The following is a 16,997-nucleotide window of genomic DNA, read 5'->3' as shown; positions in this document are numbered from 1 at the left end:
GCTGTGGTCAGGTGTAGTGATTCCCCTTATAAAGATGCAGGTTCTTGGGCGCTTCCTGAAACTAGGGTAATGGACAAGAGAAGATACTATGGGCAATGTGAATTCTGAGGCATGTGTACTACTTTGGCACCTAGACCTACTGAGTCCCGTATTGTGCAATCTCCTTTCACAAGATGAAGGCTACTGGAAATATAGATAAAGTGTATGAATGAACAGTTTATTTATTTATGTTCTGGAGCCAGAACACTGAAGTTTCAATTCTAGCTCTACCACTCATTAGTTGTATGATCTTTGGAAAACTACTTGACTCCTTTGAGCCTATGTTTCCTCATCTCTAAAATGAACAATAAAACTATCTATTGGATTGTTTTAAGAATCAAATGAGTTAATTAATATAAAGTGTTTAAAACAGTGCCTGATGAGTAATAACTTCTAATGAATTTTAGCTAGTATTACTGATTATTTTTGATATTATTAATATTATGGTTGGGATGACACCATTCAGTAAAATGTCAGGAATAAACTATATACGATCTTGAGAAAAATTTGGATGGGTTTTAACTGCATACTTAATTTGCATTCAGTTTTCCTCACTTTAATGTCATAGCATGAGGAAGAATTTCTATAACTGGACACCAGAATCACCATGTTCTCAAACTGGTTTTAGTAACATTTCTGCCTCAATAAGTCAGACTCCAGCTCTTTCCTGCCCTGCTCTAATTTTGTGATTTCAGAGAGGTAAAATATTCAGTTTCCTCTATGTTATTTTACTTGTGTCTTCACGTAAGTTATACATCATAGTAACATATAGCACATACAATACTATTAAAGCGACAGTTTCCAAAGTATATTATCACATCTCTGCACTCCTACTTTATGTGTTAATTAATCTTTTATTTTTACATCTCTAGTATAATAAATTTATTTAAAAATGAAAATTGTATATATTTAAGGTATACAAAGTGATAATTCAATGTACATGTACATGGTAAAATGATTACAGTAGTCAAGCTAATTAAAATCATCTCACATAGTTACCATTTTAAAAAAGATATTATTGATTTATTTTTAGAGAGAGGGGAAAGGAAGGAGAAAGAGACGGAGAGAAACATCAGTGAGTGGTTGCCTCTTGTGTGTCCCCAACTGGAGACCTGAACCACAACCCAGGCATGTGACTCATTGGGAGTCAAACTGATGACTCTTCGGTTAGCAGGCCAGTGCTCAAGCCACTGAGCCACACCAGCTAGGGCAGTTACCACTTTTTGTATGTAGTAAGAACACCCAGATATCTACTCTCCTACCATATTTTCAATATTCAATATAGTGTTCACTACAGTTATCATGCTATATATTTCTCTAGAGTTACTCATTTTACATAACTGCAACCCTGTACTCTTTGACCAACATTAACTCATTTTCCACCCCTCTGCCCTCTGCCCCTGGTAATTACCTTTCTACTCTTTGATTTTATAGTTCAACATTTTTTTTTTTAGATTCTACATATAAGTGAGATCATATAGTATTTGTCTTTCTGTCTTGCTCATTTCACTTACCATAATGTCCTCCGGGTTTACCTAAGCTATAACAAATGGCAGGATTTCCTCTTTCTCATGGACTATATTCTATCGTGTACATATGTACCACATCTTCTTTACCTATTTATCCATCTATGGACACTTGGGGTGTACCCATAACTTGGCTATTATGAGTAATGCTGCAATGAACATGGGAGTGCAGATATCTATTTGAAATACTGATTTAATTTTCTTTGGGTATATAACCAAAAGTGCAATTGCTGGATCATATGGTAGTTCTGTTTTAATGTTTTCAGGCATCTCCATATTGTTTTCCATAATTCTCATTCCCACCAACAGTGTACAAGGAGATGAAATTATTTTTTATCAATACTACCCATTGTGATATCTAGCTGATGCTTAGAGAATGAATTAATTTTGGCTTTCCCATCATGCTTCTCCCATCCCTGTTCTAGCTATGTTACACTTCTTATATCTCTCAAATCATCATGCTTGTCCATACCTTTCTACCTTACATGTTGTTTTTTCCACCTCTGGAATGCCATATTCCTATTCACTTTCTGTCTGGCCATCTCACGTTTATTCTTTACAACTAGGATCCAAAGCCATTTCTCTGGGAATATTAAAAAACACTTTCTAGAAACAACATTGGCACTTCCGCAATGAATTTGGTGGTTTTTCAATCATTTGTGAGGTATGTTGCTTCAACTATTGTGTTAAAATACTAAAAGGTATATATGTCTTATTTTTAAGAATGAAGAAGAACAGAGTCAAGATTTTCACTTTCATTTAATTCTTACCAATTTGCATTGCCATATTTTGTCTTAAATGAGAGAGAAAAGCCTGGAGTCATTCATATATTTGCTGTGGCCATGATGGAGAGGTTAGCTATAATTTTTAAAGAGTTTTATAGATTTGAGGATTATATATTCTTTTAGTGTTAGACCTTACCAGAAAAACAATTTCTGTGAAATTCTATCATAATCATGGGAACTTGTAATAAATATGAACAATCTCTACCATGTGTACCATGATGGAACTAAGGGTGAGAATGTTTGATTTAACTCACTGATGACCAGAGGAAACTATACCTCTGGATGTGATGGGAGGTCCTGGAGTAGATAGATTGTTGGAAGATCTATGCCTTTAGCTTTCATATAGCTACTCATTTATGCTCTGTACCAAACCCAGCAGCAGAGAATATGAATTGTTACCAAGATTGGCTTGGATGGAAACCTCTTTCATTTCTATTCAGTTTGTACAAGTCACTGAAGATCAAGGCAAATCATTCATTTCTCCAGGTAATGAGAAGGTAGCCTTAATACTATTGAAAAGTGACAGGGGAAGAACCTCATTCGGGCTTTGCTATCAGATATCATTACTCAGGATAGTAGTAGAATAAGGCTCTCTCCTTGTGGAATATCTACTGAATTTATTCTTGTAGGATAGTACGTATATTTCTTAAAAATTCTTAGTTTTTACTTTTTGATTGTTAAGTAATATATGCTTAGTGTAAAAAAAATAGAAACACACTACAGAAAAAGATGAAACAACATTTTTGGAATTCCACAATCCATAATTTTCATTTTTAATGCTTTGATTTATTTCTTTTTAGTATTTTTGCTATTTTTGTATGGATTTCTCTTTTTATATAACTAGGATTTACATTGCAATGAGAAAGTGAAAATTGATTCTGCTGACAACCAAAGACTGAAAAACTTGGTAAAAAAAAAAAAGAAACAAATGAGACTTACAATGAACGAATGTTTTGCACAAGATATAGTTGTTCATAACAAGACAAAGACAAGGGTACATTGTGACCCCCCACTCCCAAATGACTATCATTCCTGTTTTGAGTGATCACTGCTTCCTTACTAGTGACAAATGTAGTTACATTTTAGTCTTCCCACCTCCTGGATAGAAATTAAGATACCTACTCACCAAATTGTTCACACTACCTGGAAGCATCCTATTTAGAACTGGCCCTGGCTTCTGTCAGTCTTCATTTTTTTAAAAATCTTATACAGAAATGCACATTTTACAGTCAATCTACTTTGCTATTGGACAACACAATGAGGAAATTTATAAAGGTGCTCTCTACAGTAATCCACATGATCGTTGTACAGAAATTTGAGTGAAAAATACTAACCACTGTTTCAGCAGTGAAGATGTTTTGATTTTATTATTGTCCACACTATTACAGATGTCCCCCATTTCCCCCATGCTTACCTCCATCCAGTCTGTGTCCTGACACCTGGCCTTCGCCATATTGCTGTCTGTGCCCACGAGCTATACATACATGCATATACATTCTCTTCTAGCCCACTCACCCCTTACCAACTCTGAGATCTGTCAGTCTGCCCATCAATACATAGATGAGTAGATAAAAAAGATGTGGTACACTCACAATGGAATACTATGAGGTTGTAAAAAAGAAGGAACTCTTATTCTTTGCAACAGTATGGATATACCTGGAGAACATAATCCTAAGTGAAATAAACCATTCAGAGAAAGACAAAGACCATATGATCCTACTCATATGTGGTATCTAATGAACAAAATAAACTGACAAACATGGAACAGACTGTCATTCTTTTTAAAAACGATCTAGCACCAGCTCAAATTCAATAAACATCTCCTTTCAATGCCTCATTGCTGAGGACTCTTAAGTTTTTTGCAGTGCATTCTTTCTTGGTGGAGCAAGCTAAATAAAACAAACTTTGTGTACCTCTGGTGGTTTTTGGTTGATGGGTTTCAACAGTACCTAGGGTTTTATGTAATGAACATCTCCACTTACCATTAAGTATTCTTAGAAAATACCATCTTTAATGCCTTTGTAGTATTCTACTCTATGGTTCTGCCATTGTCAGGAGTGTAGCCTTTCTGTTTGTTTAATCATTTTTCTATTACAAATGATGTATTAAAAGCTAAATATTTCCCTAAATTTTTACTTATTTACATAAGTAAACAGGGGGTAGAAATATGATTATGGTTGTCCATGCATGCTGTTAAGTTGGTTCTAGAACAAATATTATACTTTAGATAACAACCTGTCATGTTTGGGTACTCATTTCATTACACCTTCACCAGCATTAAGGGTTATATTTGAACAAATCTTTGTCAATTTGACAGCAAACAAATGATGTCTTATTGGTCTACCAATAGGCATTCCTCTGACTACTTTAACCAATAGATCCCAGATCTCATGTATCATGAATAGGTCAAAATTACAGCAATACCCCAAATATCAGTACTAACTTGGTTAGCAGAAACTTTAATCTTTCCCCTGGATTTAGCTCCTAATTTTATCCCCCCAAACCCTGGTAACAATAATAATGAGTTTAAACTCATTGAGTCCTTACCATATACCAGTCACTTTTCAAAGTATTTCACATGCAAGTGTTCATTTAGCCTTCATAATCTTCTGATTTATGAGTTAGTATCATTAGTGTCTTAATTTTTTTGTTTGAAGAAGCTGAGGCACACAGGAGATAAGTAACTCACCTATGTTTCTGTTAGCAAGGAGGCAGAGCTGGAGTGTGATTCCAGGAGGCAGGGTTCTCATAGACATATAGAGCTGCTGACTGCAGATCTGCACATTTTATGCTCAGTTTCACCCTCTGCTCCAACAGGACTTCCCTGTCCTAACCAAGTCTTCCTCTTGGCCCCACCTGGGCTGTTGCCAACTATCTCTGACATGCTCAACTTGAAGTACATCTTCTCTCTTGATAGCAGAAAAGGGGCATCTGCTTCTCTTGAGTAGCTTTCCGGGGCCTGTATGTCCCTTATTACGGTGGCCCTCTTTACTGGAGTGTAAATGCACCCCCAGGATATGGGGATGGCCTAGAGGTTGTGAGGGCACAGCGTTATCTTGCTCTTGCAAGCAGCTCCTTCTAACTTCCATAGCCTGCAAGTGGCTCCTTTCTTCTCTGGGGATGTGTTCCACTTATCATTGCTGCATAACAAATCATTTCAAAACCTAGTGGGTTCAAACAACAACAGTTATTTATGATGGTTACTGTGTGTCAAGATGTCAAGAATGGCTTAACTAGGCTTTTCTGGCTCAGGGTCCCTCGTGAGGTTGCAGAGGCTAGGGTAAGTGAGAGGTTCACATTGGCGCCTTCTCTATTCTCATTGCTAGTGCCGAGGCTGGAGCCCTTGGGACTCCTAGGGCCTCTTCTTTTTAGTGTGATTGCCACAAAAGATCTCTCTAGCTTGGTGGCTTCAAGCTAGCTGGACTTTTTTATAAGTCAGCTCAGGGTTCCACAAGTACACATCCAGAGAGAGACAGAGAGGTGAGGGTGGAGAAAGAATAGAGAGGGGAAAGAAGGAGACATGAAAGGAGAGAAGGGGGAAGGGAAAGGAGTAGAGTTACAGCAGGAAGGGAAGTGAGGGAAGGGAGAGAGAGGGTGAGGAATAGGGAAGGAGAGCTAAAGGGGGAAGCGAGGGAAAGAGAGAGAGGCAGAAGTTAAAAAGAGTTTCTGCTCAGCAAAAGAAAACATCAGCAAGATGAAAAGGAAACCAACCATATGGGAAACATATTTGCTAATGATATCTCAGGCAGGGGACTGATCTCCAAAATATATAAAGAGCTTATATGACTCAACATCAAGAAAACAGACAACCCAATTAAAAAATGGGCAAAGGAACTGAACAAACACTGCTCTGAAGAGGACATACAGAAGGTCCATAGACACATGGAAAAATGCTCAACATGACTAGCCATCGGAGAGATGCAAATAAAAACCACAATGAGATGCCACCTCACACCAGTCAGAATGGCCATCATCAACAAATCAACAAACAAGTGCTGGTGAGGATGTGGAGAAACGAGAACCCTAGTGCACTGTTGGTGGGAATGCAGACTGGTGCAGCCACTTTGGAAAACAGATGGAGTTACCTCAAAAAACTAAAAATGGAACTGCCTTTTGAACCAGCGATTCTACTGCTAGGACTATATCCGAAAAATCCTAAAACCCTAATTCAAAAGAACCTATGCACCCCTATGTTAATAGCAGCCCTGTTTACAATAGCGAAGTGCTGAAAACAGCCTAAGTGCCCATCTGTAGGTGAGTGGATCAAAAAACTGTGGTACATTTACACAATGGAATACTATGCAGCAGAAAGAAAGAAGGAACTCATGCCATTTGCGACAACATGGATGGAACTAGAGAGAATTATGCTTAGTGAAATAAGCCAGGCAAAGAAAGAAAAATGCCATATGACATCATCTAATACAGGAAACTAAAGAGCAACATAAACCAACGAGCTAAATAGGACAAAGAGCAGAATAGCAGTCAATAGGGGGGAGGAGGGAGGGAGAGAAGGGGGATAAGTAAGGGAAGGGTCTAATCAAGGAACGTGTATAAATGACTCATGGACATGGACAAGGGGGAGGGATATGATTGTGGGAGAAGGGGTGGTCTGGGTGGGGGGAAGCAATGGGGGAAAAATGGGACAACTGTAATTGAAAAACCAAAAAAAAAAAAAAAAGTTATATAGTCATTCCCAGCACATTCTGTTTGTTAGAAGTGAGTCACTAATACCAGTAAGTGTAGGACCTGTTTTAAAACCACTACAGTCTCCTTTGTTTTTTCTTCAGTTTCACCTTCCTTGGCCAGGTACAGTCAATGAGACTGTTTTGTGCGGTGTGAACCTCAGACGTGGTTTCAATTTGCTCCACAGTTATCCCTGCCTCCATGTAAGTCAGGCTCAATCTGGACTTTCCTTCTGGTCAATCTGAACAATTCCTGAGAATCAGAAGTTCCCTGCACATTGCATTCTTGATGGTCATCTGCTGGAATTTCAAGGAAGTTGTGTTATGTAACTTCCCACACGGTTCTCATGGAGCCTCAGCCCTGACTCTGCTGAAATAGTGTTTTATCACACAGCTTGGACAATTTTTAAATTATATGTTTTACTCATTTCAACATCCTCTCAGTGTTACCTTTTCATATCTTTTGCCACTTTTAAAATTTGGGTCACCACTTAAAAAAAAATTTGTTGTTAAGACCTTTTATATATTAAAGTAATTACCTTTAATTATTTCTTGTAAATATTTTTTTTATTGTCATTTGTATGTTATGTTGTTCATTTAAAATTAAAAGCATTTTTTTCTTGTGGTGTAAAAACCATGCAGTAAATTGACAGTTTAACATCAAAACATTTCTATCCCCCAGAAAGTTGTCTTATGCTTAATTCCAAATAACACTTCTAAAAGTTAATCATTATTTTCACTTTTATCACCATAAACTTGTTTTTCCTGTTTTTAAAGTTTATTTAAATCAAATCACACATTGTACAGTTGTTCTGGCTTCTTTCACTCAACTTTATGTGAGATATTAATTTATGTTGTTGTGTGTAGTGGTAGTTTGCTCTTTTATATTGATGTGTAGTATTCTACTGTATGAATGTTCCATAATATATTTATCTTATCTATTCTCTTATTGATGGGCATTTTTTTGTTTCTAGATTTTGGTTGTGAATATTTTTGTTATGTCTTTTTTTTTTTTTAACTTCTGATTTTATTGTTTTTTAAATTTATTTGTTTGTTTATTTATTTTAGAGAGAGGGGAAAGGAGAAAGAGAGGGAGAGAAACATCAGTGTGCGGTTGCCTCTCACTCGAGCCCCCAACTGGGGACCTGACGTGCAACCTGGTCATGTGCCCTGACTGGGAATCGAACCAGTGACACTTGGCTCGCAGGCCAATGCTCAATCCACTGAGCCACAGCAGCCAGGGCTTGTTATGTCTTTTGATGAACATATGCATTCAGTTTTCTCAGGTGTGTCCCTATGAATGAAAATGCCAAGTCATAGAATAGGTGTATGATTAGGTTTAGTGTATACTGCTAACGTGTTTTCCAAAGGGATTATTAACATAGTACATTTCTTACAATATTAATATATTATTATTAATTAAAGTTCATAGTTTATTCATTTTTCATAGTTTTTACTTAATGGCTTTTTTCCCCCTGTTCTGAAATCTCATCCAGGATATTGCATTACATGTAATTATCATATATTCTTAGGCTCCTCTTGGCTATAAAAATTTCTTAGACTTCCTTTGTTTTCAATAAGCTTGACAGTTTTATTTTTTTAAGATCTTATTTATTTATTTTTAGAGAGAGGGGAAAAGAGGAAGAAAGAGAGGGTAAGAAACATCCATCAGTTACCTCTCACCCTTACCCCAACCAGGAACCAGACCTGCAAACCAGGCATGTGCCCTGACCAGGAATTGAACCAGTGACCTTGCGGTTTGCAGAAGGAAACCCAACCAAGTGAGCCACATAAGTCAAGGTGATCTCTTGATTGTTTTGACACCTACTGGTAAGGTATTTTGTATACTGTCCTTCAACTGGGGTTTTTCTGATGTTTTTAAATTGGGGTTATGGGTTTTGGAGAGAAAGATCACAGAAGTTAAGTACCACTTTCATGACATCATATCAAGGCTACATGTTGTCAGCACGAGTTATCACTGTTGATGTTGAACTTAATCACTTAGCGAGGTAACACCTGGCAAATTTCTCTGATATAAAGTTCTGTTTTCTTCCCTCTCCCTTTCTATACTACACTCATTTAAAGAAAGTTACTATGTGCATCTGCCCTTAAAAAGCAGAGAGATAAAACAATATATTAAATTAGTGTATTTGTAATTTTTATTGCTATTGTGTTATTTAAAAAAATATATATGTTTGATATAGTTTCTGCATTCAATATATGCTTTATAGGTATTGCAGATATCTTTTGCCAGATTGGGTCTTTTTATTTTTTAAGTAATGTTTTAAAATTAAGATGTTCATAATTTTAATGAACACCAATTTATCACTTTGTTCTTTTATTGTTTGTAATATTTGTGTCTTATTTAAGAAGTATTGCATTCTCCAAAATTATGACGATATTTCTCTGTATTTTTTCTAAAAGTTTTATTGTTTTACCCTTCAAATTTAGTTTTACAATCCATCTGTTACTGATTTTTACATGTGCTGTGAGGTAGGGGTTGGAATTCATTTATTTTCTCATATGTATACCTAATGAATAATGCACCATTTATTGCATTTTAGTGGCACAATTTTAGCTTTTTTGACTAGATCACACATTTATGTGATTAAAGAATCAAAAAATATTATATATTATATATTAAGATGTCTTGCTCCCACACTGTAGCTGTCAGTTTTCACACTATCATAAATAATTGCTCTTTATTAGTCTCCAATGTTTCTTTATGAAAATAAAATAAATGCAAATATTTTATTACAACCTTCTTCATTTATATATAAATATATTATTCTATACCTTGGTGTTTTTCATGAGCAATACAGAAGCACTAATTAAAGGATATTATTGTGTAAAACTTTAAATGTTTTCAAAATCAGAGTAATGAACTCCCAACTGCTCATCACCCAACCACAGCAATAATCAATTAATGGCTTTCTTGTTTCACTTATCTTTCTATCTGCTATCACTCACCTCCCCAAACTGTTACATTACTATGAAGTCAATCTGAGATAGCACATAACTTAATCCAGAACTACTTCATTATTCATGTCTAAATGGAAAAAACTCTTTTTGAACACATACAGCCAAAATTAGTAGCATAATGTTTTTGATGTAAATTTTTATATATTTATACAAGTTTGTAGATTTGGAATTTTTTTTATTATTTCTATGTATTCCATTTTACTTTTGCTTAGATATCCTTCCTAGGACCATCAGTTAGATATTTACACTGTGGCATCTTGAGATTTTAGATGGGAAAGACTTTAGGAATAATGTAATTTATTTTATGGAGAGGGAAGCTGAGGGGCAATGAGATTAGAAGGATTTGCTCAAGATCTTATCACTAGTTGTTAACTAAGCTCAGACTAGGACATGTGTCATATAATAAATGAAGTGCTTATTTTCCTGCATCAGTCTGCCTCTTTTATTGGTGTTAGGTTAATTTGGAGTAAAAGTCAGACTGCGACCACTAAAAGCTCTTGCTCTCTTTCACATATGGGTAATGGAGGTGCTTTCTTTAAATATCTTTGTGCCAGATCTACTCTTTCTACAAACTGGATACTAAGCTACGTGAGCAGAGAAGTATGGACAAATGCCAAAGCATGTGGCCTAAAGTGGGTCCTGCCATTGGCTAGTAGAATGTCATCCCCTTTCCAAGATCCTAGGACCGAATGCTGTTTAGTTACGGAGGACATTACCTTATTTTGTGGAATATAGTATTGCCCATATATATATACAGTTTTTTTATTGTTGATGCTTTTACAGATGTCCCCATCCTCTCCTCTGCCCACCCAACCCAGCTCCTGCTCACCTTTCCTCTGGACATCATCACACTGTTGTCTGTGTCTGTGGGTCATGCATATATGTTCTTGATAATCCCTTCACACTCTTTCATTCAGTCGCCTCTTTTCCTCTCCCTTCTGACAGCTGGCAGTCTGTTCCATGTATCCATGCCTCTGTTTCTGTTTTGTTCATCAGTTTATTTTGTTCATTAGATTTTGCATATAAGTGAGATCATATGATACAAAAGTTGTTTTTCTCTGACTGGCTTATTTCACTTAGCATAATAATCTCCAGGTCTACCCATACTGTTACAAAAGGTAAGATTTTCTTCTTTTTTAAGGAGTGTCGCCTATATTTTTGAAGATCTTTATACATACCATGTTGTTTCCATGAGTTCATAGTTTTACTTCTGTTGCTTCTTTTGTTTGGAGTGACATTATAACTCTTTTCTCTCTTTTCTTCCCCTGTGAACTCATTCTTTGAGGCTCATCTCAGGTGTCATCTCCACAAAAATAATAGCCCTATATACTGTAGTCCACGTTTGACTATATGCTATTTTTTGTACTAATTATAATCCTGGCATATTCTAATTATTAATATCATCAAGTTCCAAAAAGTAACAATTCTATTTGTTTTTTATTTAGTCTCTTCCATGGAAGGAAATGGAGGTGATAAAGTAAGAGCAGGAAATCTAAAAGGGGTGAACAGTGCAGTCATAGATGCACAGTCCTGGAGCGATGTGTACACATGTGTGCATGCGTTTCTCGATGAGGCTGAGATTTAGGAATGCACACTGCATCTCTACGCCTTCTCTCCAGTGGAAAAAAATGGAAGCTGACATCTCAGGGCAATTCTTTGTCAGAAATATACATCTGCGTGAAGAGAGAAGAGTTAAAAATTTAATCTGCAAAGCTATTTAGAGAGTGGATAGTCCTTGACAGGCCTCCCAAATGTATTACAAGAGCAAGAAGAGTGGAGTTATGAAAAAAAAAAAAAGCTGTTGCAGCAAACAGAATGAAACTAAGCTTTCTTGACAGAATCAGTTTGCCAAATGACTTAAAATCACACTGTCTTGTCCTTTTTTTCTCCTTAAATATACTCTAATTTAAATGTATAGGAGAAACTTTTAGCATTTGTATGGAGCCTTTGAAGAACTCTAAATATACAATATAATGTATATAGTGTTATTTAGGAAAAGGGTGTGTGAAACAAAATAAAAACCTGTCAAACCACTAACCAGTCACAAAAAAAGTAACCACAGTTCTGGAGACATTTATGATAATCTGACTGATAATTTTCAACCTATCATTTTATGTCTAAAATATTGCTTGACATGAATTAATAGAATAAACCATTGACAATCAAATTTTTTCAGAAACATGACAGTTTGATGTCACTTTATGTTCATTTGCATTTTACCAATAATCATAGTTTAGAAAATTTACCTTTATATTACAGTCCCCATTTCATCATTGTTGTAAGAAAAAGTACTCTTCTGATTTCTGTTTTTTGAGTTAGGACTAAATTTTTTTGGCTTCTTAGTTCATATTTCCTTTCCTGAATACTAAAAAAGCAAACATGCAATTTTTGTTTTACAGGTGGTACTTGGAAGAGGTAAATCATCATTATCAAATAGTTAAGAAAACACGTATAAAATCATGTGACATTTTCAAGATATATAGACTATAAACAATTGTGTGATTAAATTAAACAATTATTTAATAATTTTAATGTTTCAACAAAGTCCTGGACTCCACTGCTATTTTTATAGCTCTAATTTTTTTTATCTGAGCAGGCCACAGCCTGGGCAAAAGCACACTACTTATTTTAGCAATATCTTTTCCATTAATATTGTAGAATTTTTTTCCATTAAAGTCTTAACAACTACTGAAGCATAACTTTTATGTCCTAAGATGTAAGTCTATCTTAAAATGGTCCTTTAAATCTTTAGTATCTAGGGCCTAACCATGAATTCTTGGTTTTCCTTTAAAAGACCCACTTGTTAAATATAAATACTGATTTCTTGGCTCCCAAAACCAACATATCTAGCTTTCTTAATCTACCATGTTCTTTGTTAGTGGGTTCTGGGCTAGCCAGCACTCTACTCAGGTATAGCCAAGGTAATAGAGGTATTTAGGTTTATTATAGTGTGGTAGTTATGAGGACAGTTTACAGTATTTTCTTTCTCCTCTTCCTGCATATATAGTAATTTTGCATTTTCCTGGTATATTTAGAAATGTACTGTGATCATATGTCTTACTTTGGCCAATGGAATGTGAGGAGAGGAGATGTGTTTTCACTCCCAGGAAAAAGCTGTTAAGAGATAGGGCATGGGGCCCCATGTTTCCTTTCCTTCTCTGGAAGTGTCAGACACATGGATTAAAATGAATCTTCTGTCACAATTGGCTTTTGAGTAATAAGATGGATATAGTCCTCTTCTCTGTGCCCCTGTCCCTGCTGGTGCTACCTGCTGGCCATTAATATTAGAGATAAACAAACGTTTGCTGTGATAATCCACTGCAATCTTGGGTTTTTTAGTTACCAGAGCATAATTTACTCTATCCTAAGAGGTATGCCATGTTTTTAGCTACTTGGAATCTAACTCACAGGGAGTCAGATTATTTTTAAAAGAATTCATTAGGTACTGAATTTTATCATCTACCTTTTCTGAATGTATCGAGTTTTCTCTTTTATTGTCTTAATATTTTAAACTATAATGATTGATTTAACAGCTCATTGAAGTTTTATTTACATACTATGTAAGTCTTTTGTCTTAAGTTTTTACAATTTAGTAATTTTTAATAAATTTATAGTTGTACAACCACCACTACAGTCTAATATTTAACATTTTCATCCACCTAAAAAAATCTAATGCCTATTTGCTGTCATTCCTTATTTTCACATGTAGTCCTGGCCAACCACTAATCTACTTTCTGACTTTGCAGATATGCCTTTTTTTTTGGCATTTTATATAAGTGAATCATCTAATATGTGGTATTTCTATGACTGGCTTCTTTTATTTGGCATCATGTTTTCAAGGTTCTCCCACATTGCAGAATGCTTCAGTTCTTCATTCCTTTTTATTGCTGAATAATATTACATTGTGGATATATCCATTTCTGTCTATCTCTTCACCTGTTGATTGGCATTTGGGTAGCTCCAGTTTATGGCTATTATAAAGAATGTAGTTCTGACCATTTGAATACACATATTTACGTGGACAAATGCATTTATTTTTTGGCTATATACCTAGGAGTGGAATTGGTGGTGGTATGGCAAATTGAGCAATTTTAAGAAGCTACTAACCAGTTTTCTATGGTGAAGGAAGCACCAGTTCTTCAGTTTAACAGCTCTATTAGGCCCATAACTTAAAGGCCCTTATATACCAATCAAGTGGAAATGTATTCAGAAAGTGAATCAGAATACAGTATTCCCTTTCTTATGATGGATATTATGTTCTAGACCCCCCACGAAGTAGGAACCTTACATTTATTTTAGTATTTATATATATTCTAAGGCTTTATAAACCTTTCCCACACATTTATAAACCATTTCCAGTCCCTTATTAACCTTTTCCACACTTTTATAAACACCACTTATGTTCTTAAACATATTCTACACTCTTAAACCTATGTAACTTTAACAACATACATATACAGTACCACAAAATCCCGCGATATAGCAAAAAATCCACGATAAATAATTAAATATAATATTTTAAAAAATCCCGCAATACAGCGAGGCCACGATAAGTGAACCGTGATATAGAGAGGAATACTGTACTGTTCCTCTTCTCTCTTCTCTCTTCTTTCTTCTCTCTCTGTCTGACACAGTCACATTCATACACACACACACACACACACACACACTCTTCATGGAGAGTGAACACCAGTATATTCTGGCTGGTATATGATTAAGAGTAGACTAGCCTTTAAACTCTCCATTTGTACCTGAGGGTCCCATTTATTGAATCTCTGTATGGGAACTAATTCCTAAGAGGATTGAGGTTTCTGTTGGAATAAAGTCTGGCATACAAAGTTAGGTGAAATTATTCCTCTCAAATACTATTTATAAACTTGAATTATCAGTGATGCTTTAACTGTTTAAAACTCATCTGTCTTGTCTGATTATATTTTTATCATGTGCTTATATTACTGTTCCAAAACAAGAAAAAAAACAGTATTTAATATCAGTATTTAATATATATGGCTTGATAAAGTTTCTTACAAGTCACTTAAGAAAAAAATTTCACTTATTATGGACTCTACTTATTTTATCTTCTGCTCCATTGTTTCTTTTCATTTAAGTTAACTGAAGGTATTTATTACAAATAAATATCCCAAACATTCACAAATATATGTATGTAATCCTGATACAAAGACCAAGCTTAAAGCTGAGACCTAAATTGCAATATTTTCTATGTTACACTAATAGGTGGCCAGCAGAGGAGAAAATATCCTGTTTCTATAGATTTCCTCTTCTGAACATTTCATATGAATAGAATAATATAATATATGGTCTTTTGAGACCACATGTTATTCTGATACTGACATATATTATTTTGCTTTCTTTTATTTAGCATCATGTTTTCAAGGTACTTTATTTCTTTTTATGGCTGAATAATATTTAATATATGGATATATACTTTGTTTATTTATCAATTGATGGATTGTTTCTACTTTTTGGCTATTATAAATAATGCTGCTATAAACATTTTTTTCTGTGGATATCTGCTTTCATTTCTTTTGGCTAGATACTGAAGAGTAGAGTTGTTGGGTTATATAGTAACTCTGTGCTTAATCATTTGAGCAATTTCTGGACTATTTTCCAAAGCAGCTTCACCATTTTTCAATTTCTACTAGTAGTGTACAAGGGTCTTGATTTCTCCACATTGACTAGTAGAGTCCTATTTTCTTAAAAATAAAATGATTATAATTTAAGTCTACAAAAACTTTACAATGACTTAAATTGATAGAGGATATAGTTCTTAGAATTTTAAGGTATTCATGCAAACTACATAAGAGTAAAGATGAGGCACCCTAATTGCACTCTATTTTGGAAAATTTGATGTCGGTAGTCATTTAACATACTATATTTTATAAGATAAACAGATAATTTAGTGTTGCAACTATAACACATTTGAGAGTAAAAGGGCTCTATCTATAATGATTCTGGAACACCAAGAGTACGTTGAGATTGTCCCAGGTACATTGGGATATGGGGTTATCCTATGTGTAATGAAAGTCTTCAATTATAAACTTACACTCATTTGGAAATATATTTTATTTATTTATTTTCTTAGCAGAGGTGATATATTTATGTTCATCTCACAATTGTAAGCAAGGGTATATGAATATATATGTTGGATGAAGTCAGGAGTTGGGTGAATTCCTTCAGAACAGGATCAAAATAATTGATGTACACAGGAAATGAATCTTAGCTTTTAAAGAAAACTGTGTTTTTCCCCCAGCTACACAGAGGTGAGATGCATCATGGATTTTACATTTTATACAATGTCTGCATTTTAAAGATTTTATAGATGCTATGTCACTTTTTGTATTATTATACCTCCCACTCCAAAAGTGCCTATTACAGTGTTAGATATATAAATGTTGTTCGCAAAACATGTGTATTCAAAAAATAATTCATGTCAGAGTCTTAGTGTTGTGGGAACATGCAAAGGGACTAGTTTGCAGTTTAAGGATTGGGGTTCCTTAATCTGACTCTCTTATGCAAATTCTCCCCCCTTTTCTCATTTTCTTTCCATCATAGTTCCCTACTAACCAAACAAACAAATACACACTCTCCAACAGTTCTAATATTATTATATCCTATTGATTGGAATTCTGATTTCAGTGAACATATACAGTCAATTTGAAAAGTTGTAAAGCCAGTCTCTGGCAGAGTACCACCATGAAAATGACAGAGAGGCACCTGTTAGTGCCCAGGAAGGTACATGCTGAATGCCACAGTCTTGCCCTAATTTACCTTCCCAAGGAGCTACATTTGTTAGCAGCACAAACTGAGTCAAAGCCATCAAAGAACAAACAGCTGGGAGAGAAAGACAAGCTGAGAGAGAGGAAAACAATGTTGTCCCCCTTGAATACACAGGAAGACTTCTTCAAGAACACTCCCATTACATAGAAGGTTGAACCTCAAACAGTGGCCTACTTCAGCAGGAC

The 16,997-nt window shown here is 35.1% G+C and overlaps 1 long non-coding RNA gene across 1 annotated transcript in view; it reads left to right on the top strand.

Annotated features, from left to right (window-relative positions):
• Positions 1-7,143: 7,143 nt before the first annotated feature.
• Positions 7,144-16,997, top strand: part of LOC150007142 (uncharacterized) — a 50,473-nt gene continuing 40,619 nt past the window's right edge. The window contains exons 1-2 of the long non-coding RNA XR_016511787.1: positions 7,144-7,236; positions 8,731-8,862. This is a non-coding gene — a long non-coding RNA (uncharacterized LOC150007142). The remainder of the gene's footprint in view (positions 7,237-8,730; positions 8,863-16,997) is intronic.

The sequence above is a fragment of the Furipterus horrens genome, unplaced genomic scaffold, assembly GCF_987537825.1.
Source record: "Furipterus horrens unplaced genomic scaffold, mFurHor1.1.pri manual_scaffold_6, whole genome shotgun sequence".
Lineage (NCBI taxonomy): Eukaryota > Metazoa > Chordata > Mammalia > Chiroptera > Furipteridae > Furipterus > Furipterus horrens.
This window is presented reverse-complemented; position numbering and strand designations above follow the sequence as displayed.